The 26,521-nt window shown below is 34.2% G+C and overlaps 1 pseudogene; it reads left to right on the top strand.

The window, feature by feature from the left end:
• The first annotated feature begins 1,481 nt into the window (after nucleotides 1-1,481).
• Nucleotides 1,482-24,548, top strand: LOC138309003 (calmodulin-like; annotated as a pseudogene).
• Nucleotides 24,549-26,521: the final 1,973 nt, after the last annotated feature.

Below are 26,521 nucleotides of genomic sequence, written 5' to 3'. Positions count from 1 at the left end.
CGTTCATAATCCAAAAATACGCTGTCCGGATGAAAATGCCAGGGAACGGATTACCGCAGCGTTACACGTGCCTAATAAAATAGAATTCGGCAGTCCGGAAAATTCGTTTTCCAAATTTTTAGTCTGAGAATGAAGGCGTCCGGAGTATCGAGGCTTACGCTTTAACACATTGAAATGTCTGGTTTGTAAGTATGGAAATCACGAAACACTAAGTTTAGCATTTTTGCCACCTCCACATCATTGAAGGCTGAATAAAGTCATCGCCCACAACCTGTGCCCTCTCCGGCTGTAAAAATTGACCTGTTTCTTCACGTTTTACGGTAAACACATTCACCCCTAAAAACGCATTTAGACCCTTCTAAATCAATGACTAGATTAGTCCATTATCAACTTTCAGGGGAGAATGAGTTAATATCGCTCCATGTATGGTGGGCTAGGTTATATTACCCGTGTCATATCATCGATAGCCAAAAGACAAAAGTCACAGAACTTAGGTTTAAAGTGTAGCCAATCTATCGTTGTGTGGTTAAATTAACCCATCCTATGTCGTCAGTCTTGGTCCCTAGACACACGTTGTTAAGGCGTCGCTGATGTTGCCTCTAGGAGTGGCATGCTTTTCCTTACCAGGTCCCGACATTCTGATCATATCGCCATCTGGTGATGATCTTCACTTAATTTGAATTTAATCTGATCAAAAACTGTATTCTTAAAGTTGTATGTGGGATAAATGTACAACATTTTTGACAATTTTGATGAATTAAGCTCTTTAAAATATAATTGTAAAATATGTTTAATAATTTAAAAATTATATTGATACGGTTAGTACGTTGAGTTAGCTTATGGACCGCAATATATTCAATTCATAGTCCGCCTGATACAGGTTAATTTGACCTTATAATGTCTGCATGTGTCACTAGTGTATAATAATCTCGAACGAATTTCAGGGGATGTGCCGGACAGTAAATCCATTGTGACGTCATGACAGAAACACTAAGTGACGTCAAGAAAGATAACGCGTGATGTCAGAATTTCGAGGACGGCGGGACATATCGCTGCCTCCGCTGGATTGTTGCAGCACGGTTTAGCGTTGTATTTTTTTTTTCAAATATAAGTTTTGTAATTCTGTGATAAAGAGTGTCTCAAATTTGTCTTTATTTCATATGTCTCGTCTCGTGTTCATTTTGGATCTCCAAAGCTCACAAAAATAAAGGATCATAGATAAGTCTCACAAAAATCAATGATTGCAAACAAGAATAAAGGATCGCAATATTTAATAACTTATAAGACCCGTTTCATGTAATCTCATATGAAATGAACACCCATCCTATCTATATGCCATATATACAAGGCCAAGCGTGTTTGGTAGGAGTTCTGTCACAGCACGGAGTGTTGTTGCTACTATCGATCTCTACGACACGGGTGTATAAGGCGTTACAAAGGCTGACTTCTATCATCAGTCTATTCACGTTGAGTGTGAACGACTACGTCAAACAGTCTCCATTTCGCATAACGACATTCAGTGAGAAATACACGTGCGTATATCGCAACTTAAACCATCAAACGATCTCGGAATAGAAAAGTGACATTTGCTGAGTGCAAAACATTCAAATATTACTTGTTAAAACTTACAGTTTCAGTTTTGAGAAAAAAGTGTGAAATATTTCATCAAGAAGCATAAAACGGGTGGAGTTTGCTGTGGATGAAGTATTTTGTTTGACATACTAAATTACCTGAAGCTGAAGAGTTGGATCCAATCATTTAATCGACAACAACGAGAGGTGTTTTTCAAAACTTTTCACAGCTGGCGTCCATGGTATGCGTTGTGACCATAGGACTACAGATATTCTGAATCAATCGTAAGATATTGTTAAATAACTTACACTGGGTTGATAACATTTCCTGGTAAACCATATACAATAATTCATATTAATTTAACGGAGTAAAACAGAAAAAATTAAAAACAGCCTATTTCTTAAATGTAAGAAATAACTTCATAAAAAAAGTTTTATCTTCAGAACAACGACGCTAGACTTAAAGTCGTATTTCAAAAGACATAGGACAAGGTTCGAACTTTCACTATCACCGAAATAGGACTATAGTGGCGAAGCCTTTTGTTGAATTTACAAAATAAAATCTCCAAGGGATCTGATTGTGAACGATCATTACACATTTAACACAGAAGTTGGGCAAACATCCCTGAGGCGAAAAGATAAAAAAACTGGACTAAAGAGGTTATATCATCAGGTACTACTCTTACATCACAATATTGATTACACTGGAATGCGAGGGGCAGTACGGACAATGAAGCACGTGATCGTCTCCTCGCGAAGAGCGTCTTCCCCGATCAGGAACCGAAATGTAATGGCTCAAAGGGTAAGTGGCATTTCCCTAAGTTGAAATGTGATGGCTTTGAAGGTAAGTGCCGAACATTTTGTATCATGTTGCTTCAAAAGTTTAAGAAATGTAATAACTTCAAGTGTAAACGGCAATTTCTTAGATTTTATTTTTATGTTTTTAGACTCAAAAAATAAATGGCAATTTCTTAGGTTTTTTTTTATACAATGTTGCTTCCAAAGTTGAAATCTGATGGCTTAGAATATAAGTGTCTTACAATTTTGTACAGTGGCCTTTTTAATTTCAAATATAATGGCTTAAAAAGTTTTATGAACCGTTCATCGAATATATAGTATCTCCAAATTAATTCTGAATTATTTCGTTTTGAAATGGGATAACCCTAACAGGAAATGGTGTGTGTTGAATTTTGTGTTAACTTTTTAATTCAAACGGCAATGTATATGTATTTAAACTCTTATAAATTCGTATTGAATTTGTAATATGAATCTCATATCTTGTTTTCCAAAAAAAACCTCTTTCAGCTTATATAGTTGATACTTTTGCTGTCACTGAATGCAAGTGTTCATTACTAAAAAAAAACTGTCATCAAGAGAAGCAATTCGACCTTTCGAAAAAATCACTATTCCTGAATATCCGGTAAAAAGATATCTTCTAATTGAGATATTGAGTATATATCATATGAACTTTGAGGGCGTTAATTGTATTCACGTGCATGAGACAGTTGTTTTTGCTTTAAATTTGTTTACTGTGAAAACATACATTTTCGTTGGGCTCAATCTTAGTGGATTATAACATTTTACAATTTCGTTGCCACTTAAATTCGTGGAGAAGACCTTGCACGATTACGTTACATAACTGTTCATGCAACACTGTTATCTGTATACTGTGTGATCACTCAAGCGGAACCAAACTTATAATTACAACCCAGATCTACAGTCGGTTTGCAATCAATGTTTTTCACAAGTATAACCATGAAATGGTTTTCGTGTCAGGGCGAGAGTATAATTAATGATTTAATAGTTTCTTGATAAATATAATCTACCAAATTATGAAAATCATCTTTGTTTGAATATTACAATTGAATTTTTTTATCGTAATCCCTTTCCATTCTTTAAAAGGAACGATTTTTGTAGGTACGTAAATTCGTTGATTTCGGTCAAAACACGAGATCCACGAGAAGTAAACCTCCGCGAGATATAATGAAATATCATGGGAAATGGGTACTGTAACCAAACGTTCTTTTGCGGCTACTAAATTTTGCGATTTCAATTTCAAAACAAGTTTGCGAAGATAAAAATAAAATGCAAATATATATCAATATGCGCGAGGTTTATATGCATTTGCAGAGATAAACATTCGCGGAGATTTGCGATTGACTGTGATCGCGAAACTTGCGAAAGTAAATCGCACGCGAAAAAGAATTGGTTTACAATTATCACTCTGACAAGTCGATTCAATGACGAACGTTAACAAAACTCCGATGATTTATTAAAATCTCAAATTAGTTTTTAACGTGAAAGACGTTTCATCATTTTGACAAACCCTAGTTGTCGATTTAATGATATAAAAAAAAGCCTCTGATAATTTGTTTAACATTACAATCTCGAATAAGCTGTTCATGTCCCAGTGATGTACGCAGTCAAGCTTGTCTATGAAGACATCATAAGGAACAAAGACAAATTGTCTTTATTGCAAAGCAGCCTTCAAACATAGGACAAATTTTGTTGAAATTGAAATATATGGGACCCTAAAAAGGGGGTCTGATAAGTGGTCTATATACAAAGTTGGTCTTTATACAGAGGTGGTATTTATGAAGAGGTGGTCTTTATACAGAGGTGATATTAATGAAGAGGTTGTCTTTATACAGATATGGTCTTTATAAAGATGTGGTCTTTATACAGAGGTGGTATTTATACAGAGGTTGTCTTTATACAGATATGGTCTTTATAAAGATGTGGTCTTTATACAGAGGTGGTATTTATACAGAGGTGGCATTTATACAGAGGTGGTATTTATAAAGAGGTTGTCTTTATACAGAGGTGGTCACTAAGACAGACAGGACAGGTTTTACTGTACATGTATATGAACATGAAATTATTATGTCAAAATATACTCGAACGATGAATCGGGGAAAAAAAAGAAAAATATTATAATATCCAATACATTAAAGGAAATTGTGAAAACAATTTTCTCCGCATAGCAAATTTGCTTTTTGATGTGAAAATAGCCATATTTCAGTGGAAATTGTCTTTGTTATGTAAGGGTTTGTCATAAAACCGAATTGCAGAGGTAAAAGAATGTTAACTTCCTCCGGAGCCTTATTAAAGTTTATTGAATTTTCTGAGAGTTTTCAAAAGAAAATACCAAAATGTATATTTTATTTCCTTGTAATATTGCATTCGACACCCAACATAGTCAATTTTACCGATAACTGGTCAATATCACCGCGCTTAATAGACTTCGTTTTATATTGTCACATGCCTTGTGGGCAATAAAATTATCTTATTGTTTTGAAATTGATATTTGATGCATAAACTTTCATCTACCTATTGGCATTATTTTTCTGGTCGCTGTTGAATGTATTGAGCCATTAAAATTTGAGTTCATATTTTTAGTATATCCGATTGATTTTCGAATGATTGTCTTTCTAATTGATATAGATTTAGTATAATTTAGAATCAAGGATGATATTGATGATGGTAATATGATGTTGATGATGAATGTTGATGATGATGGTGGTGATGATGATGATGGTGATGATGATGATGGTGATATTATGATGATGATGATGATGATGATGATAAAGTGAAGATGGTGATCATGATAATGGTGGTGATGATGATGATGATGATGATGATGATGATGGTAATATGATGATGATGATGATGATGATGGAAGTGGAAGTTATGATGATGATGATGATTATGATGATGATGATGAATGTTGATTTTGATGGTGATGATGATGATGATGATGATGATAATGATAATGATGATGTTGATGATGATGATGATGATAATGGTGATGATGATGATGATGATAATGATAATGCAGGTAAAGAAGAAGAAGGAGAATAAGAAGAAGAAGAATAAAATGATAATGATGATGACGATGATGACGATGATGATATATGATAATGGTTGTGATGATGACGACGATGATGATGATGATGATGAGAATCCTGGAATGATGATATATGATAATGGTTGTGATGATGACGACGATGATGATGATGATGATGAGAGAATCCTGGAATGATGATATATGATAATGGTTGTGATGATGACGACGATGATGATGATAAGTGATAATATTGAGTAAGATGTTTGAGAACGAGCGTGAGATTGATAACAATAGTTGTAGTTAAGACAACAGGCTGTACCATATACAATGTATCTTACTTATTTCTGTCTAGTAGGTGTTATGTGTATCTCGTTCGTAATGGGCGAACGGGCATGTTTAGTTCATGCAAGAAGGAATAAAAACATGTACAGGTGTCTTATATGTTGTAAGATTGCCTTGCTTGCTATTGTCATCTCGTGCTAGGAATCATCATCAATATGTGGCAGGGTGGGGTGTGTTGCTTGGTGTCTTCGGCAGCATGCTCCAGTGATATACTATAATAAGGACAAGAGTTCCACTATACCAGAAGACATAACACGATTAAACTGCAGTCTCCCAAAATACACGCCCGTACTCCATACACACAACACACCGCATACATGGGAGGCGATCCTTACATGACCATATCTGTTAAAGGCAGCACTTCCAAAAAACATTTTCTGTTCTTAATTTTACTTCTGAAATTAAAACGTAAAACTGTTTATTGTAGGTATTGTAATTATCAAAATATTGGTAACTTTTTGTCGTAAATAACATATTAGTAGCTGTTCTGGTTTGTTATTATGGGAATTACGGCACATATAACTTGGAAAGATATACATGCGTAACCAAATACTACTGAATGTTACCATAGGATAAGATCATATCTCGGTAGAATTAAGATAAGGATATTACAATATTACTGGGTATTAAAATTGTCATCGATACACATGAATAGCATTTGGTGTTGAAATGACAATGCTTAACTTAACAAAGGGTCTTTAATGCAATAAAGAAAAGCCAATAGCCAAGGAAGCTAAAAGCCGACCTTGGGAACATATCTACATGTTATTTCTGACTATACGGTTATCGATTACTTTTCAATGCACTCGCACTAGGTCTTATATTGTATCTACCTTAATTGTGACATTGTTGAAACACCTGATGTCTATAACAATGCCGTTAAATACAGGATATTGTCTGACCTAGTTAAAGCTAATTACACCAAAATGTGTGCTTGCGCTGTAAAAACCAATTTAGGGCTAAATGGAGAATCAATACAAAGATGAGTCGGAGAAAAAACCTGCCGTGCTATCACTAACGATATATAATGTTAGCTTATGATTTATCGTTAAGCTTTATGTGGCGTGATTTTGATACACACAAATCAAGCAGAGTTTTTATGTGTTCTTCAGCACCAACATCTACCAACAATTACCAATAACTAATTGAGAATTACAATACTTACGATAGATAGATTGTAATTTTACAAAGTCAAATAAGAGTATTCAAATTAATTTCAGGAGTACTGCCAAAAAACCATGATGTTTACGTCTACAGTGCAGTAAAATAAGTACACACGGCCAAACGATAAAGCCAAATTGTGGTCTACAATTTTTTTCAATGATATCAGTAATTTTAAAGGGACTTCTTCAGATAAGTTTTCATTAAAACACACATAAAGCGTACAAATAAGAAGTATTACGATGAATGAATTATGTGTTGCAACTAATATATATAAAGCATCAAACATGTTTGTCCGTGCCATTGAGATATTTGCACAAAGTCATCAAATCTTCTAGTTTATAGAGGAAAAAAAACAACATGGCAAAATATCAGTCCAGTTATGACACATATCACTTTCATTTAAAAAAATACTGAAGTACTTTTAAAGATGGTCCCGATAATTTACAACTTGTGAGATTCGAATTCGAAACCCAAATGGGACAGCTGCCAGTACTGACTGTAGGTCGATGGGTTTTCTCCGTATACCTACGACTTTCCTACACTTCAAAACATGGCACGTCCCTAAAGATACTGTTAATAAGACGTAAACAAAGGCAATATCAGTCAATCAGGTTAAAAAAAATAGAAAATGAAAACTCTAAATGAAGAAATATATTATTCGTAATAATTAGTAGTTAATACATGCATACAATTCTGATTTTTTCTTCTTTTAATTTCCATATGAAATAATGTTTAATCTTTTATACTATATGAAATATACATGTCACGTAATATGATGCTTCACTTCTTGGAGTAAAACACATCTCGGAGATGAATGCACGTTCTTAAATTCATACAATAAGTTATTTGTAAACACTGAATTGGGGGAGGAGGTGCTGTCTTAATTGAAGCTACAAGTTACAGATATAGCAGCATCTTGCTTCGAAGGTGATTACGTCATTTTGTTAACCCAAATTAGCGAGGATTGTACATAATTCCATAACTTTGATCGTCAACATGTCGATCTTTGATCATCCGTCATTATGATGAGTTTGCGCCAAAATTAGACATAGAGCACATAACACGGAAACGCCAAATTTTAACACGCCAAAATGTAACTACACATTTTAGATACAAAAAAAGCCAAATTTTAACACGCCAAAATGTAACCACACATTTTTGATACAAAAACGCCAAATTTTAACACGCCAAAATGTAACCACACATTTTTGATACAAAAACGCCAAATTTTAACACGCCAAAATGTAACCACACATTTTTGATACAAAAACGCCAAATTTAACACGCCAAAATGTAACCACACATTTTTGATACAAACGCCAAATTTTAACACGCCAAAATGTAACCACACATTTTTGATACAAAAACGCCAAATTTAAACACGCCAAAATGTAACCACACATTTTTGATACAAAAACGCCAAATTTAAACACGCCAAAATAGTAACCACACATTTTTGATACAAAAACGCCAAATTTAAACACGCCAAAATGTAACCACACATTTTTGATACAAAAACGCCAAATTTTCCCGACGCAAAAATATCCCAATTTACGGTACTCTTTCGGGATATCAAGTATCAAAACTTGAAATCCGAAAATATTTCATTTTCTCGACCTGACCGTCAGAAACGATCATGTGGGTTTACATTATGGGGTAGTTTTATTACAGTGGTTCTCGTCGTAACGGTGGCGTGATGTGACTTAAGTTAGATTTTGAGGAAGATAATAAGGACGTTTATAGTTTACATCTTGACTTCATCCGAAATTTGTCCATGTGGTTTTCTAATTTGACGCCAGCGGTTTTTTTTAACACTAAACCAGCCATGACCAATCTATCGCAAAATTATGTGATAAGTGCTTTGAACTTGAGTGAATATAGTTTGCTATTTTTTTAAATATCAAATTTTATCAATTTATTTTATGCATACTTTGGAAAAAATGACATTCCGGAGGCCTGATCATATTATTTATTATATTTACTCTACATGTATATCATTTGTGACATTTGAGATAACAATTTATGTGTGATAATTTGTGTATACCCTCTGGTAAATTAATTCCTTTTGAAAATGAAAATTAAGAAATACCTTTTATGAAAAATTAATTTTCCATCCTATTACTTAACATGATAAATGTCATAGTCACCCTAATTGCCTAAAAGACACTGACTACGACTAAACAATCTCACAAGGAGAGATATCTGTCAATCATAACTCTATAAATTTATTGTCTGTACATGTATTTAAGCGTGATATATTTAATAGTAAATAAATCTGCTCTGATTTCTCTTCAAAAACACGAATAAATCTTTGGCCTTTAAAAGAAATCATAGTAAATCATCAATGTCCCAGACTTTGTACGGAACACATCGGATACATTTTGGACAATCCGGAATATCTCTCTCTATCAAGTCAGTTATCATTATCAAATTTCGAAGTTAAACTTCAAGAATTCTAAAGACATCATTACAACTTGACAAAACGTGCGGAAGTTTTCGTGTGTTAATTCACTAAGGACAATATTTTAGACGGACGGTTAAACTTTGGGAAGTGTTTTCCATCAGAAGTCAAATTTGAGGTCAAAGCAAAAACAAAATATTTCAATCAAGTTATCAATTGTCAACAAAAAGTCAATGTTTAGTTATTTAATGTTCCTTTTGATATTTTAGATGCATTTTTCTGGTCCAATAAAGGTCAGTTGATGAGGTTCATGACATGTTTTTTTCTAATTAAAAGCGCACTTTTGAACGGTTGCAAAACAAATGTAAAACTAACAAAATCAAAAAAAAAATAAATGAAATGAAATGCGTCAATACACCCTCCTCCTACCTTCCTCCCCTAACACCCACGTACACACAAACAGGGCTTTGATTGATTGATTGATTGATTGAGCCAAATCATGTATATACAGCTTACAATACATTCATTTAAATGGATTCGTTGTAGTGAATGGCATAAAGAAAAGTTTGTATCGACAAAATGGGCAAATCGATGTGTTTTCGTTACACTCAACCCCTTGTCACCGTACATCGTTCTGATGTTGAGACTACTATTTATTCTCCGGACTATGATATATCAACAAGACTGAAAGCTTCAGACAAAGTGTTGAAGGTCCTATCATTAACCTCAGTGATAATTGCTGGGTCAAGTATTGACCGGTGACCAACCGAATTCCTTAATATAACTCCTGATATCCACTTGCCCAATATTGCGATTTAGGGTAATCTAATTTGGGATTGGTGTTGGGGAAATGTATTGTAGAGCTGCTCATTTTGTGCTCTTGACTGAGTGAAGGCGAAAATTAAAGAGAATTGCTATGTCAATAAAGTGGCATTTTTGTGCCGAAATCTTACACAATAAATCCTGCTACGCCAGAGAGGCAAATGGAGATAAGCTAAGCTCCAAAAGTCCAATTTGTTAGACTTGTAGGCCAGGTCTGGACAAAAATCAATGCCAAACGAGTAGGGTAAACTGCAGCTTGAGCATAATGGAGTAATACAGAGAAAGCACTAAGGAAATGTAATTGTTTCCTTTTAAAGAAATTAATACCGAGTTTAAGAAAATTACGTACTGTGTGGATCTACACTTCATGGTCGTACCAGCATTTCCGAGAATTCTTATAGGCTATAAAACGCCCGGTGGAAGTGTTGCAGCGACTAATTTGTTTCCCTTATGGTAATGTCTGTCAGCATCTCTGTGACAGCGCTCTCTTGACAGACCCTTTCCTATAGCGCATTGTTAAGGTAGACAATCAGTATTAAAAGTATTAATAACAGTTCTAATTACTTCCTCGAACTTCACCGTTATGGAAATCTAGTGCGGCTCGAACATTTGCTTTTCTACAGACCAATTTTGGATCCTCTATATTAATTGTGAGAGCGTTTATAGTAATTACAGAACATCTTATTAACGCCACTTTCGTTATACAAGCAGTATCTACTGAGACAAGGTAACACTCCAGCGTAATGGTGATACGATATTTATTACCGGCATTCTTTATCGGACGGAAGTCATTTACGTGCATTATTCTTCAATATTCAAGACACTTTGTCGCATTTCATTGTAAGTACCAACATCAACTTAATATTGGTAAACAATTGAAAAGTTAATTAAAAACATCCAGATGATATCCATATCTCAATTAAAACTTATTGGTAGTTTCGAAAATAAACAAATAAAGATTTTTATAGTAGATTAAATAAAAATATTTATTTTGAATATATTTTATGTATGCTATGGAGATATACTACAAATTTTTGAGTGTGCACTCATCATAAACCGCTTTACAGGTTATTTAGAGTTAGACATTTTTTGTGTTATAGGTCCATTACATAAGAATAGGTCATTAAATTGAATATAGAACAAATGCAAGTTTCTAATCAATACACATTTAAAGTGATATATAAATGTATTGTATATAGTTACATTTATTTAAGGAATAAATATATTTTTTAGGTTATGAGGGTATAATGATAATGGAGTCCGTGTAAATTTCATGTAACCCGGTTTGTTATGAGGGTAAAATGAAAATTGAGCACATGTAAATTATGTAACGCCGGCGAAGCCAGGTTACATAAAATTTATATGGGCTTCAATATCATTTTACCCTAATAACCTCAACAAAATAAACATCTATTCCTTATATTTACAGTTCTTCACGTAAATGAATATAATTTATTCTCGCGGCAGTTGCATATTTTTTATTAAAATACCCATATTTTTCTCTCTCCCGTCATCGTCAACGAATTCGATTGAACAGCTGATTGGAATCTAGTCATTCATATGTTCCCACCAAAAGTGGGGTCATGACACCACGTTGCTACGCCATCGACTATTCCCGTAACAACAGAATCGCCTCACGTGTTGTACACTGATAATGATAATACTAGAAAGCATGGCTATTGAGTCAATGTCAGTGCAAACTGTATATATCTACATATTATCAGTTTTTGCTAAGATTAAAAGCTCATCTGATAAGAATATCGTATTTTATTCGTTACGCATATCTTCCTATATCCGCACCTACGTGTATATGTGTCCTTACGCGTCAGTGACGAGTCTATATCCTACAAGTCATCCACGCGAGCTAGTTCCTAATCCATCGGTTCGCATGACAGCACCTTCGGGGGCCTTATTCTCGAGGGATGTAAATAACAACTTGCGTGCCAATTACGTCTTCTTATAACCAAGATGTTAGGTACGGACGCCTATTTAGACACAGATGCCTATATATTGAGCTTGTTATTTGTTCGTTTGATGAAAGAAAATTATCATTGCAATTCGATTTTGTTCTAAAAACATTAATTTGAGCTTGTGCGTAGACACTTAAGTTTTGGTGAAGAAATTGCTTATTAGATATTCTTACAGTGGACAAGGCTTTGTATAATTGACAGGCGTAATTTCGATTCCCTTGGTACTAACATGTTGTCTATTGTTTCTCGTTCTATGCACGGGTGTTTAGTTGATTGGAATATGTACATTATAAACGCACCTAGACACCGGAAGTGGGGAGTGTGAATGAGTGTGAATTAAGTGTATCCGGGCCAACTACTATATTGATTTTTTATCAAGTGAAGCCCATGTAATACTTTGGCGTGAATATGTAATATTTCACTGTAAAAAAGAGATCATTCATGACGTGGAATATTTTGTTTCGTTTTCATTTAATCTCTATGACTATATCAGAAAGTTTTAATTCGTCCAAGTGGATAAATAAACTATAGATACTGAAAACGTGGAATTTACAAGAGGGAGAAATTTACGCTAATTACGCGAAGATCGTTTTAGAGCGACAATCTCATCGGCGCGTAATGTGTCATATATTGTGAAACTATGTTGAATAAGATGTATTTAACGCGAAATCACTAACATAACGAAATGTGAACGCTTACTAATCCTGAAATTAAACACTCGCAAACACATCCTAGAAACTTGTGTTGAATTATTCGTATATCTTTGTTTGTGAATGTCAATTAATCCCTAAGATCAAACATAGTTTTATCATTTAAAATTCAGGAGGAGTGTCAATTTGTGTTCTCTGGTGGCCATGACCGTTAAGCATTATTATTTTTGTTACCCGGGGGTTAGGACATGATCATATGGAGTCTGATTAGAAAACTTGACCAAACAGAAAATTGGCCCTCTTATCTAACACACCATACTTCACAAGTGACTCCGACCTGACCTTAATCATATGTCATGCCATGATGTCCTAACCCCCAGGTAACAATAATGCTTTTCAGCCATGTCCACCATTGGACCCAAATTGGCCCTACTCCTCTACCCACTTTTGAAGTCAAAAGCGTAAAAGACGATATGCGCTAGATCAACATACAATGAGACTGTTGTAATTCCACCATCTACATCCTTCAATGGTACTGACATTTAATATAATAATAAGACGCTTTAGTAATCATATTAAATGAAACTTCTAGAGGCTTTAGCGTCCAGTCGGTATTTACGATTTATGATTTGAAAACAGTAATTTGATTGGGCAGTATTGTTGATACAGTATTATGAGTATGTTTGTTTATGTGTTTTTGTTTATTTTCAGGTACAGCGATCCTACAGTGTAAATGACATTGAGCTGACAGAGGACCAAAGACAGGGTAAGTTATAACCATGATTATTGCAACCGGTCTGTACTGTTGTTGCCATGTTTGACACTGAAGTATAACGACATCAAAATACATTTCTATATAAGTCAAAATTGAATCGCTTTGATGATCACCAGGCCTTAAGCATAATACCACACTTAAGATTACGTCATCTGTTATATATTAAATTCAAATAAAATGCCACTCAACAAAACCCATGTGACACATAATTAAATCTTTTTAAACCTTGGGGCCACAGTGGCCGAGTGGTTAAGATGTTTCGACACCTCCACTTCTGGGTCGTGAGTTTCCCCCTGTGGGACAGTTGCCAGATACTGACTGCTTGTCTGTAATTTTTATCCGGGTACTCCAGACTCATTAGACGTAAAGCTAAAACAAACAAAAAAGTTTAAACCTTGTTGATGAATGTCATACTCCGTCTTATAATATCGTATTTAAGACGCATTTTAAAATATCGTTCCGAAATGTGGGGCCGCGCGGTGGCCGAGTAGTAAGGATGTCCGACAACCCTCCACCGCTACATATGTCGCGCGTTCGAATCCCACGTGAGGTAGCTCCCTGGTACTGAAGAAGCAAAATGATATCATAATACATCTCACTAAGTAGGACATATGAGCCATTGAGATACTGTAAACCACTTAATTTTCGCGCGATAAAATGTTCGTGTAAATTTGCGAGAAAGTCATTGATTAACTAAGCATGTCAGGAAGGGCCCTTTGTCGCGACTTTATGTATTCGCGAATATCTCGAAAATAAAGAAACGCGAAATATCGTTTACGTTGAAATGAAGCGGTTCAAAGTACTCGACCTTTAGAAATCGACGAATAAATCTGACAAATATTTACGGAAAGGAAGTACAGTTACAAATTAGTAATTCTAGGATCTTAATTTGGTCCGTTGTGATTGATGGTTAGAGATATACATTTCGGAGGCAGATCTAATCTGTGAAAATCTGAGAAAATGAAGACCTTGCATTCTATTTATTATTAAAAGAGATTGTATATATGTGCTGTGAAGGAACGCGGTCTGTCATTATAATCATGACACATCCCGCTTTTGTCTCTCCAACTACAATTCATAGTTCACACATTAATGTCCATGTACGTGTATTAGAATGAAATAATTCGAACATTAGAAATGCACTATATAGGGAATACATACAAATATCACCCATTCATGAGCTTTGACGTAGTTCAAACAGGTACTCGAATCAAACCAACTTGTACAATTGTATTTTAATTTTGCAGAAAAATTAAATGTTCTTATTAACAAAGTAGACTTATCATTATAAAGCAATAGTTTACTAAAAGCCAAACTATAACCAGGTGTATAAATTGGGGAAACTTTTTCTCAAAAACATTATCTATCCTTGTTCATTTACGTTTATTTTTTTATTTTTGTATATTTTATTTTTTGCAAGAATGCACTTTAAACTCCTTGAAATTTGTACCAACCGTTTTCCATTGTGAAGAATTGTGTCTGATTATTTCAACGTTATGCAGTTTGATTTACTTAATGTAACATTGTAATTTATTCTTTTTCTTTATTTTGTTGTGCATTTTTATGGTAGGATAAACACTAGTCCTTATGAACATGTGGACCGATATATGATATCACTACTAAATATATTTATACCTAATTAAATTCTCTATTAAGACCACATGTCTGTAAAGGACTGAACTTTCAACCTATTTATTGCAATTTACTATATAATTAAAGTGAATAGTCGGGCAAAGAAAACCAGTCTAAATGCGTTCATTGGCGTTCTCACATATTAATACGACGGTCAAGTTCTGCTTAGTTTCCCAGTTCTGACCATTAAAGTAAAGAAAAGTTGAAAGCATTGAAAGCGAGGCTGCGTGGAAATGTAACCACAGACGTTAGTGAGCCGGGAGGACGTTTTAGAATTCCCATACTTTAAATTATTTTTTTCGTACGCAGACAGATTTTGACGAGAGATTTTATTTTTCTATTTCAAATAATACTGGATACATTCACACCATTTTCACCAACTTTAGCCATCCTTGCCCGACTGTTCACTTTAAATTCTTTATAAAGAAACCTGTATATAAAGAACTGATCCGTCAACCCCAATTGTTGCAGTTTACTACATAATTGAATTCTGTATAAAGGGCATATGCCTATAAAGAATTGATCCATCAACCCTTTTGGTACAGTTTAATTTACTGCATAATTAAATTCTGTATAAAGGACATCTTTCTATAAAGGGCATTTTGATTGGTTCATTTGGCGTCTTTTATAGAAGGGCCTGACTGTACATCGAACAAACATTGCGACAATATTTATTTAACGACACTGTCCGCAGAAACATCAACGTTTACTGGTTATGACTGTTCCTGTCTATTTTCTTTTATCAGAATATCTGATTGCTTTAGGAATTGATCCGATAATCTGATTGATGTTGGAAGAATGTTATTCTGTTACCGAAACGTTTGATTGATTAAACGCTAGCGAGGTCATGGTAAGGGCGAGGTCATGGTAAGGGCGAGGTCGATGAGGGTTGAGGCAGGAGTTATCGGAGTTTGTTATGTTTTCATCTGATTTTGAAGACATTGAAAATGTAATATCCTTCTATTTCATTAGAGCATAAACGATTGTCATCATTTGAACAATAATTTGCGTTTTCTCATGTAAATATATGTCTAATTGACACAAAAAATAATAATATAAAATATTTTGCTTTTGGCGCATGTTCCGTCAGTACATATTCCATATAAGGCATAGTGCCCAAATGCAATTTATTATTTGAATAGTTTTATCTTGAAGTCAGATAAGAGGCTTAATTTTTTTAATTGTGGTAATGATGTAAAGTAAGTTACTTTTACAACTGAATAAAAATACTATTAATACTAAATAATTTACTTAAACACATATTTATTCGTATTACCTTTATTTCAATTGAGAAAAAATACCATTCTTCATCGGTGTAGCATCTTTAATATATAGTTAAAACCTGATAGTCAAAATGTGTTTTAGGTATTACGAAGAATTTTCCCCTGGTCCGAAAATAAAACATACATGTATTAATACAATTATATAACTATAACAAATATACATATTCTAAAAGAGCGAAGAGCTTGCCTATAACCTCAATGTTACAACAGTAAAAAATCATAACCAGATTAAAATTTTAGCTTGAATATAGGTTAAGTCAATATTTCCAATGCTATTCGATATACTGTTCTATATAAACTCATATTGTTTGCATTAGTTTTCTTCTTCTTTCAATTTTATGCGAATGAAATTGGAAGTCTTTGGTGCAGAGCGGGCACATTTTATCTGCTGCGCGACTGTGAATAAATGGGAAATCTTGAAAACACTGCAAATATCAATTTAAAATTCGGTTAAAAAGTGTCTTTGCAATTTCATTTTATTACATCTGTTCATCAAAGCGTTTTGATAAAGCTAGGTTAGAAACCTAAATCAAAGGAATATCGTTTATTTTGTGTGCTTTTATTAGAATTGAACTGACATTTCACTGAACGGGGCTTGAATCGATGTCTTCATTAAAACGTTAATAAAAAATAATGACTTGTCGTTGTTCTGACATCGTCACGTGTCGTCTGCTTCTCTCATGGTGATGAGTATGTCTTTTGGTTCAATAAAACAACCTTATTATTGTATACGAAATCCGACATTTGCCAACAATTTTCCGCTTGCTATATTTACTTGAACGTCATACGAATGGCAGAATGTGGATTTGCTTCATATATAGTACGCACTTGAAAATAACGAGAACGTTCGACATCCTTAAATTGGCAAACAGGGGTATCATTGACATTGATATAAGGATAATCTTTTGAGCTGTAGGAATCGACATCGTAAAACTTCTTTTTTTGATGACATACTAAACGTAAGCTGTGATCTGTGCAGCATTTGTTCGCTTGGTTGGTTGGTTGGTTGATCTGTTGGTTGACTGTTTGGTTGGTTGGTTGGTTGGTTGTTGATTGGTTGGCTGGCTGGTTTGTTGATTGATTGGTTGGCTGGCTGGTTGGTTGATTGTTGGTTGGTTGAATGTTTACTTGATTGATTGGTTGGCTGGCTGGTTGGTTGGTTGGTTGGTGGATTGATTGATTGATTGATTGATTGATTGATTTTTGATTGATTTATTGATTGATTGATTGATTGAATGTTTACTTGATTGATTAGTTGGCTGATTGGATGGCTGATTGGCTGGTTGGTTGGTTGGATGGTTTGTCGAATGGTTGGTCGGTCGATTTACTGCTTAACCTCCTAGTAACAACTAAAGTCATTTATGGACAGCCTCTACTAAAGGCATTGTGTTGCATGTAATGAATTAGTAAGTGCTTTTTGAAACTTGTGCATTCGTGTTATGAATTCCAGTACATAGTAACCTCACTAAACTATACGGTAAAAGACACCGAGCAACACATCACACACCGGTCACATTATACTGACAACGGGCAAACGAGTCGTCCCACACCGTTATGATAAACGTAAATAAGTGGCGAAAAGTACCACTTTTATAGACTAAAGTGTGTCTCCGCTATGGCTTAGAACCCAAAACCTACCTCACAGAAGTGAGTTCTCAGCTCCAGGTCAATATTAAGGCGGTGCCAAGAGGTTTATAGTTTGGAAGTTGAAAGCCATTTAGAAAGGAAGATCCCAAATTAATATTTCACAAAAGGTAAAATTTAAACAACATCTGATTCATTTGTAACTCTTATCATGGAAAATAAAGACCAACAAGAGAATAAATCGCTCCAAAGATCCAATCCAATATTAATAAATTTCAAATGTGTTGTTTTATGTCTGAATGTTAAATAATAGTATGTTTCATGGTCATTATCAAGGGATACATTTGGTAGAAGATAAATAAACTTATAGAATACTAAAAATTAGAGATAGAATGTGTGGATCTGATGACATCATGCGAAGGACACGTAGGAAAGAGTTATATTGAAGTAAGGAAGTGAAATATGTATATACCGTAATCGACCCAATAAGCGCCCCGTCGCTACAGGCGCTATATCCCATTTTTGATATACTTATGCTTAAATTTTACATGGGGCTTTTTCATGACTTCAATGGTGGAAACTGGACAACATTAGAAGAACTTGTATATATGTAAGGACTTTTGAAAGGTCAATGACCACATTTAGCCTGGCTTTCTTTGCCAGACTATTCCCTTTTATAACTGCCTTTAAAATAATTAGAACTGCCTTTAAAATAATTTTGGCCTTGCAGGTAGGGCGTTAGAATTGTACCGGCTGCCCCTATTGCATGATCGTAAAAGGTGACTAAATTTAGGATCTTTTCTTTTCTCTTCTTCCTAACTGACTTTATCTTTCCTAATGTCTCCCTTAGCACCGCCTCATTTTTGGCCTTGAGTTGAGCGTTCACCCCTGTGAGAAAGGCTCTGGGTTCTGTCCCCTGGTCGAGACACACCAAAGTCTATAAAAGTGGTAGTTTCTGCTCCTGCTTAGTGCTCAGCATACAAGGAGTGGGACGACTGGTTCGTCCGTTGTCAGTGTAATGTGAACGGGAGGGGTGTGTTGCTTTGTATCTTCGGCGGCATGCACTATAAAAAGGGCAACAGTACAAGAATACACAACATGAATATACCGCAGTCTCCCAAAACACACACCTCGCACAACATACACGCAACACACCACATACATGGGAGGCCATCCTTACATGATCATAGCTGTTAATAGGACGTTAATTAATCAAACAAACAAGTAAAATAATTTGTCAAAGGTTAGCCAAAGGTCTCTTTAAGCGCCCCTTCATTTCATTCCATTTTAGTGCTATGTGGAATTATTTGATGAAATACGGTAAATATGATAATTACTACGTCTGTCTTATATTTCTTATCCGTACTTCTATAACGTCATCAAATCGTGAATCACACACGTGACCGAGCACGCAAATTGAAAACAGAACAAGACGATTGCCTCTACATTATCTTAGACATTCGCATTTATTACGGAAGACCTGTAATTATTATAAAATGAATAAATAAAAAAGATTCCTCGAGGAATACTTATTACATAAATCTATTCAGAACATTGTTGAATTATGTTATTCCAGTGTCTGTTATCATTTTAGGAAAAAAAATCATTTTTCATTGATATGAATGAAAAAATGAATTTCAGACCTGCGGCAGGCCTTTGGAATGTTCAAAACCTCACGGAAGGGTAAGATATCTGCACGAGACCTAGGACCTATGTTACGTTGTCTGGGCTGGAATCCATCCGAGCGAGATCTCGAAGAGGCAAGACAAGAACTTGATGTCAGCGGTAGGTTTCCTTTAAACGTTTGAATTTAACTCTGAGAGAAAAAAATGTGGTGAATGACAAATAAGTTTTTTCTCTAGTATCTAAAATTACCACTGAAACTTTAATTCATTGCATTACAAAATAAGAGTTAAATAAATATCAATGTTATTCTGATTAATTGCTTGCATTACAATATTCGAAATAAGCTGCTTGCTGATGTAGAAAATGAAAACTATCATCAACTTTAACTGGTTGCTGTTTTCTTTCTTGAAGCATTATGCACTTTTCAGATCTAGTTTTCGTTATCAAAGTAGCTGATTAAAACCAATAGTTTTATTCTATTAGTAATTGATGTTAGGGTGGGGTCAGGTATTAGGTGTCTGTGGTTTTGTGTGGTTGGGTCAAACAGCGGTCCTTAAAGATACTCCACCGCCGACGGACCATAAACGATACTCATCATTTGAACTATAATTGGTGTTTAATCGTGTATATATGTCTAATTAACAGAAAAAATAATACAAAATGTCATTTCATATAAGATATAGTGCCACGGAATTTTTTCGTGATGCAAAAAATTATTTTTGATATTTTTATAAAAAAGAGTGAAATGAGAAACGTAAACTTTTCAACGGTGGTAATGGTGTAAAGTAAGTAACTTTTTTAACCGAAGAAAAATACTAAATCGCCTGATCCTGTATTTGATAGAGAAAAATACCTTTTGTCAGCGGTGGAGCATCTTTAATTATTGATATAGGAATGTTATGTAGAAATGAGGGACAGCTACTAATGAAAGATACCCAATGTAAGTTGGATATTCTTCTTCGATGATGATGATGATGATGATGACGATGATGATGATGATAATTTGTGAGATGATGGTGTTGGACGATGATGATGGTAATGATGATGATGTTGTTGTTTCTGCCCGTCGCATTAAAATGACATGTTCCAGGGGTGGATATGCTACTATTTAAATACATTACATATAAAGCTCAAACAATACCAAAAAGTCAACAAGAGTTAGAAACTATACACTATAACAGAACAAACTCCATTGGATTTTTTTTTATCACACAGCCAGCGGCCGAATTACCTACGCCGATGTAGAGAAATATGTGTCCCCGCCATGGTGGAATATGTCACAGAACAGAAGAGGAGGAGGAGGATGTTTTAGGAAGCCTTCAAGGTCCTAGACAAGCTTGGCACTGGCAAAATCCCAGTCAAGGATTTCCGACGGTATCTCACAACGATGGGCGACAAAATGGCGCCCGACGAGGTGGAGGAAATTATTCGTTTTGCTAAAAAAGACAGTAGAGGATACATTGAATATCGTGGTAAGTTAAGATGCATTTAATATAGTGGTAAGTTAGGGATACATTGAATATCGTGATATGTAAGGATACATGGAATATCGTAATAAATTAGGGTACGTTGAATATCGTGGTAAGCTAAGATGCATTGAATATTGCGGTAAATTAAGATACATTGAATATCGTTGTAGGTTAATATATATTGGATATCGCGGTAGATCATGATACATTGAATTTCGGGATAAATTGTGAAGTGAAAATTGTGGTAAGTTATATTATTAACTTAAAGGTAGCTTGATTAGTCCCCTCCTTTATATCAATGGATTTTGATCAAACTTCACACAAAGGTATCATATGACAGAATACAGGTTGGGATTGAATTTGGTGTCAAAAGATCAACTACTGTTACTAAAAAGAGATTGTTTTATTTTTCTTAGTTTTCGGATGATAAGTTGAGAGATAATAAGAGATTCCCTGTGGTATATCATTGGAAAAATTCATTTTTGATGTTTTTATCGGTAACAATTTGATAAACATTGGACTTTTTTTTATAACACTATTCACTGCATTATATGATGCTTTTACAAAAGAATCAAACCTGATCTTGGTATGTGATTTCAATAACATACATGTTTATCGGTATATGCTGTCTATATTATTTACATTATATGACAATTATAGGGCATCGTATTGTAATCCAAATATATGTTCATGAATTGGACATAAAGTTTCTTGCACTATATTGGTTGGATACAAATATTCATGTCCTTGTGTTCTTTCAAAATTAATACAGATTTAGTTGAGTTTTGTTGTTGTGTGATATACCTTTCATGGATACTTCTTTTTATTTGAAACTTATTTTTATGATTTATATAAATGTGAATTAATTACGTTCCAGATCTAATAAAGGATCTGCATTCCGATCCATGATGTTTGTGACCTCATCTGACCTCTTGGTGTGACCCCCAAATATCCATTTCCGGTTCATGACGTCAGTTCCTGAGCATGCGCAGCAACACAATTGATAGTCTATGGAAACTGTAGAAACTGGACACATACAGCAATGAGAACAAAACGGGACATTTAAATTGTAATTATGTCTGACTACTAAGGACCCTGTACATATCGCAAATGCTGTTGAAATTTTCGCGTGCGGATATTTTCGCTAAGCCAGTTTTTAAACTGCTGGCTGAGTGATAATTTACGCTATGTGAATCAAAGTTTTTCTTGTTTCAATGTCAATAATTGCACTTGCTGATACGTCCTTGCGTAGATATATTGTAATGCTTATTGTAAGCAGAAGAAACGAAAATTAGCAGTCGCGAATAATTCCACATTTTATAGTATTATATTTGTAAAATTTCTATATGAATGAGATTCAATAACATACACTTTTTATCACTTTAAAAAAAACTAGCGTAAATATATTCGCAGAAATTTGGAAAAAGCGAAATAATTTCGCTTTCATAATAATATTTTATAAAATGTCTTGTAAATGAATGAGTTTCAGTAATATGTACTTTTTACAACGTAAAAACTATCGGAGATCGTAATGTTTCCATAGAGTCCTTTTTATCAGCATTTGTATAGTAGGTTACATAGCTTTAAAATAGCAATAAGGTGATTTAGGAATAACATCTAGACTTTTCCTTTACATGTTTAAATAATTCTGTATTTACATATTACCGAGTTATCTGCCCTTGTGAGTAGGTATTGATTGTGATTTCATGTTTTTTAAGAGCGTAACGTCATAATTTGCAGAGAAAACGACGTTAATTTCGCTCTCAAAATAATGACGTCACAATGGATACATGGCCGCAAGGAAGGTAACTATGTAATAGGCAATGACGGTATATATGTTATATGACGAAATCCTCCCTCACGTTGTGAATTTATTGTTATCGAGTTTGTTAAGAAAATTCAAATATGTTTACATTTAATATATGCATTTTAAAAATGATGTATAGATATCAAGCGTTTTCTTACCTAACATTATTTATGCACAAATGATTTTCTGTATGATTCCCCATGATAATTTACATACAAACTAAAATAATGTTTATTTTTTTACCTTTGTAAATTCTATTTCTCAATGATTGGAAAAGCATGTCAATACTCTCTCTGTTATATGTTCAGTTCAAAACGCACACTTGTTTGATTTCAGGGAATCGATGACCTTGCAAAACCAATTTCCATTGAGTATTTCAAAAGCACACGTCTTGCTCCCATGCATTTCTATTGTGTCTAAGTGTTATTATATGAATTTTATTTTCCTGTCATTTTAAACTTGACGAATGATTACAGGCAGTACCATTGAAATAAAGCAGTACCGTATAGCCGTTATTTTCGAGCACCAAAATCTTCGCCATTGGATTTAAAAAACGAGAAAATCAAAATTTAGTGATTTTAAATTTTCGCGATATGGATTAAAGGTAAGTTAACGTTCAACCATTTTTCATTATTTCACGGAACAAATTTTTGCGGTCATAGCAAATATAATCCCAGCGAAAATAATCGACTGTACGGTATTTTAAAGTAAAATAAATTATTGTCAAACAGTCATTTTTTCACCTTATTTCGCGTTTGCTGTGTGTACTACTGGAAGCTCTGAATTGTTCAAAACTTTACATTTATTCATATATTTGCGTTCAAATTAACAGCAATTTAATTTCAATATTTCTCTCTGGCTTTTGAAAGTCAATACCTCATCAGGTGATATGTTTATCAGAACACGATAATGTTCATGGATCTATTGTGTTATGTTTGGATAGTTAAAACAGGCTCCAATTTCACAAAATAAACTTAAGTCAAAAACTGAGTCAATCTTTTCACATAAGTCATAAAAGGAGAAAATCACAAGTGTTGATTTAAGTATGCACTTTTGTTTCGAGACATTGGAGTCTGAAATGTCATACCATGCAGCTATTAATTTGCACAGGTCAGCTTTAAACGACAACAACAGTCCATTTTAAGGATTCGGTTTTAAGAGATTGTGATTTTATGCTTTAATGCTTATTTTTCGCCGATAAGTTTTTCACGACTTATTCGAATTCAATTTTCCGCAAATATAACTGACATTACGGTAATACAAAAGAAATTAAGACGATATGGGAAATTTATATGATTTGCAATTTGTACGTCTTGTCATTTTGTCAATCATATGGCAATTGGAAAGAGTATGCAAATGGATACTTTATGATAAGAGCTCGATCTTTCTTGCCTAACAAATCTTTAGCATTGTTAGCTTTTTTTGTTACTTAACAAAACATAATCATAAGAGGTATATATAGAATCATTGAAGTCGATATCAATATATATTTTAAATGTTAAAGATATTGTGTATTTTTATCATAACATGTCACGATTTTGCACTTGTAAATGAATGTAATAAATTTTATACACATACGACACAATACAATTCATTTTTATATTACGACTCCTTTTCATTTATTTGTACGTAGCACATCACTTTCATACTAAGTCTGAATTATATGTTGTTAGCCTTATATCACATTTGTCACTATATTATAAATCATATCAAATTTGTTATAATTTAATACAATATATTATAAATTTCTAAACTTCTAAACATTTTCCTATTAAATCAACTTATATAAATCATTTTCGATGGCCCGCATGTAAGCTTGCAAGGGGTCGTAGAATGGGAAGAAACCGGAGTGCCCGGAGAAAACCCACATGATCTGGCATGTGACCCCTGACCGTTTCATGTCCGTTGCAGGGATCGAACCCCGAGCGGCTAGGTGAAATGCGAGTGGTTTATTCACTACACCACCCGATCACCTTTGTACAGTGCAGTGTACAAGCGCACGCATTTTTGGTTTTAATAAATATTTCCATTATTATTGCATATGACACGCTGTCAGATTAGTCCTTTTTAGTTTACAAATGTCGCCGTGTGCAAGTGTATTCAAAGAGAAATACGGTTATAAGACTATTAGTTTATAGTCGAATATATGATTCGGACAGATATAAGTTATAATTGAGGATTTAATTTTTCTAGAATCATTTTGAATGATTCGATTTGTTCAACTTGATAAAAAGGTATTATCTAAGTTTTATGAGAAATGTCAAAGGAAATCTAAATCACTGTAACACAATATAACCGTGTCTATTATTTTTTTAAGACCACACTGATGCAGTAGTTTAAATTTATTACTAACTGCGGTTACCAACGATGAACAGATGTCATCATAACCATACTAATTACAAATTCCCTCGTAGCACAAACCCATCTCAGTCTAATAACCTTCAAAATCAGAAATCTGATATACGTACCGTTTCCAAGGTGCGCTTTCATTTTTACCTAGGAGTAAATAACCTTCAAAATCAGAAATCTGATATACGTACCGTTTCCAAGGTGCGCATTGTTTTTACCTAGGGAGTATAATAAACCTAACCTTAGTTTTATTTAAGAAATATTGACATTAAAATCATCGTAAAATAGAACCAGAATAAAAAACGTAGCTTGAGGTCAATTTCGATTTTAAAACATCTAGCCTCAAATTGATCAGAATTTAATACATTGAGCTAGACCAGATTTTGGATCAGAGCAAAGTTTCATGAGTGAGTTTCAGGTCAATTCAGGTGATTAATTCAGGTTAGTTTTTTAATCTGAAATTGACATTTCTGCTCGTTTCAGGTCAATTTTCAGCTTCCTTAACAGGTTTTTAACCAGAACTTGTGCCAATTTGTGGACAAGTTAATTTCTGGTCAATATAAGGTTAGAAAATTTGGCTCGTGCTTTCAAATGTAAGAAATTATTTTGAATTGATAATTATCATTTGGGTTCAATTTCTGGTCAATAATAGGTTAGAAAATTTGGCCCGTGCTTTCAAATGTAGGAAAATATTCTGAATTGATTATTATTATTTGGGTATCAATTTCCTAGATTGATTGATTATCGGTAAATCACTCCCAAACTTATTCGATGAAATTACCCTATACTAGTATTAATAGCGGCTTATTCAAAGATGAAAATAGTGAGAGAAAGCCAAAACGCTATCCCTGACGAAAGAACAAAACCCCCTTCGGTCATGACAACTATATCCTGCTATAAAAAGAGATCTAAAAAGATCTTAAGGAGAGTCTGAGCTTTAAGTAGATTTACATAAGGACACAGATGATCACAGTTTGGATTTTTAGCACACGACACCGGCAGTATATAAATGGGCCAGGCGTCCAGCAGTCCTGTAACTTTCCCGTAATCCTCTCCTTTCAAAAGTTGTCAGAAATTAAAACTAAGAAGGTGACTCTATATACTTACTTTAGATTAAATGCAAATAATGCAAGCATCAGGTGACCCCTTTTTCTGTCGTCTGATCGTGCCAGAAGTCGCGGACTAAGCCTTAGTTGGGACTATTGAAATTTATATATTACGTATGAACT

The sequence above is a fragment of the Argopecten irradians genome, chromosome 15, assembly GCF_041381155.1.
Source record: "Argopecten irradians isolate NY chromosome 15, Ai_NY, whole genome shotgun sequence".
Classification (NCBI taxonomy): Eukaryota; Metazoa; Mollusca; class Bivalvia; order Pectinida; family Pectinidae; genus Argopecten; species Argopecten irradians.
The sequence above is the reverse complement of the archived record's forward strand: the minus strand, read 5'-3'. Positions and strand labels throughout refer to the sequence as shown.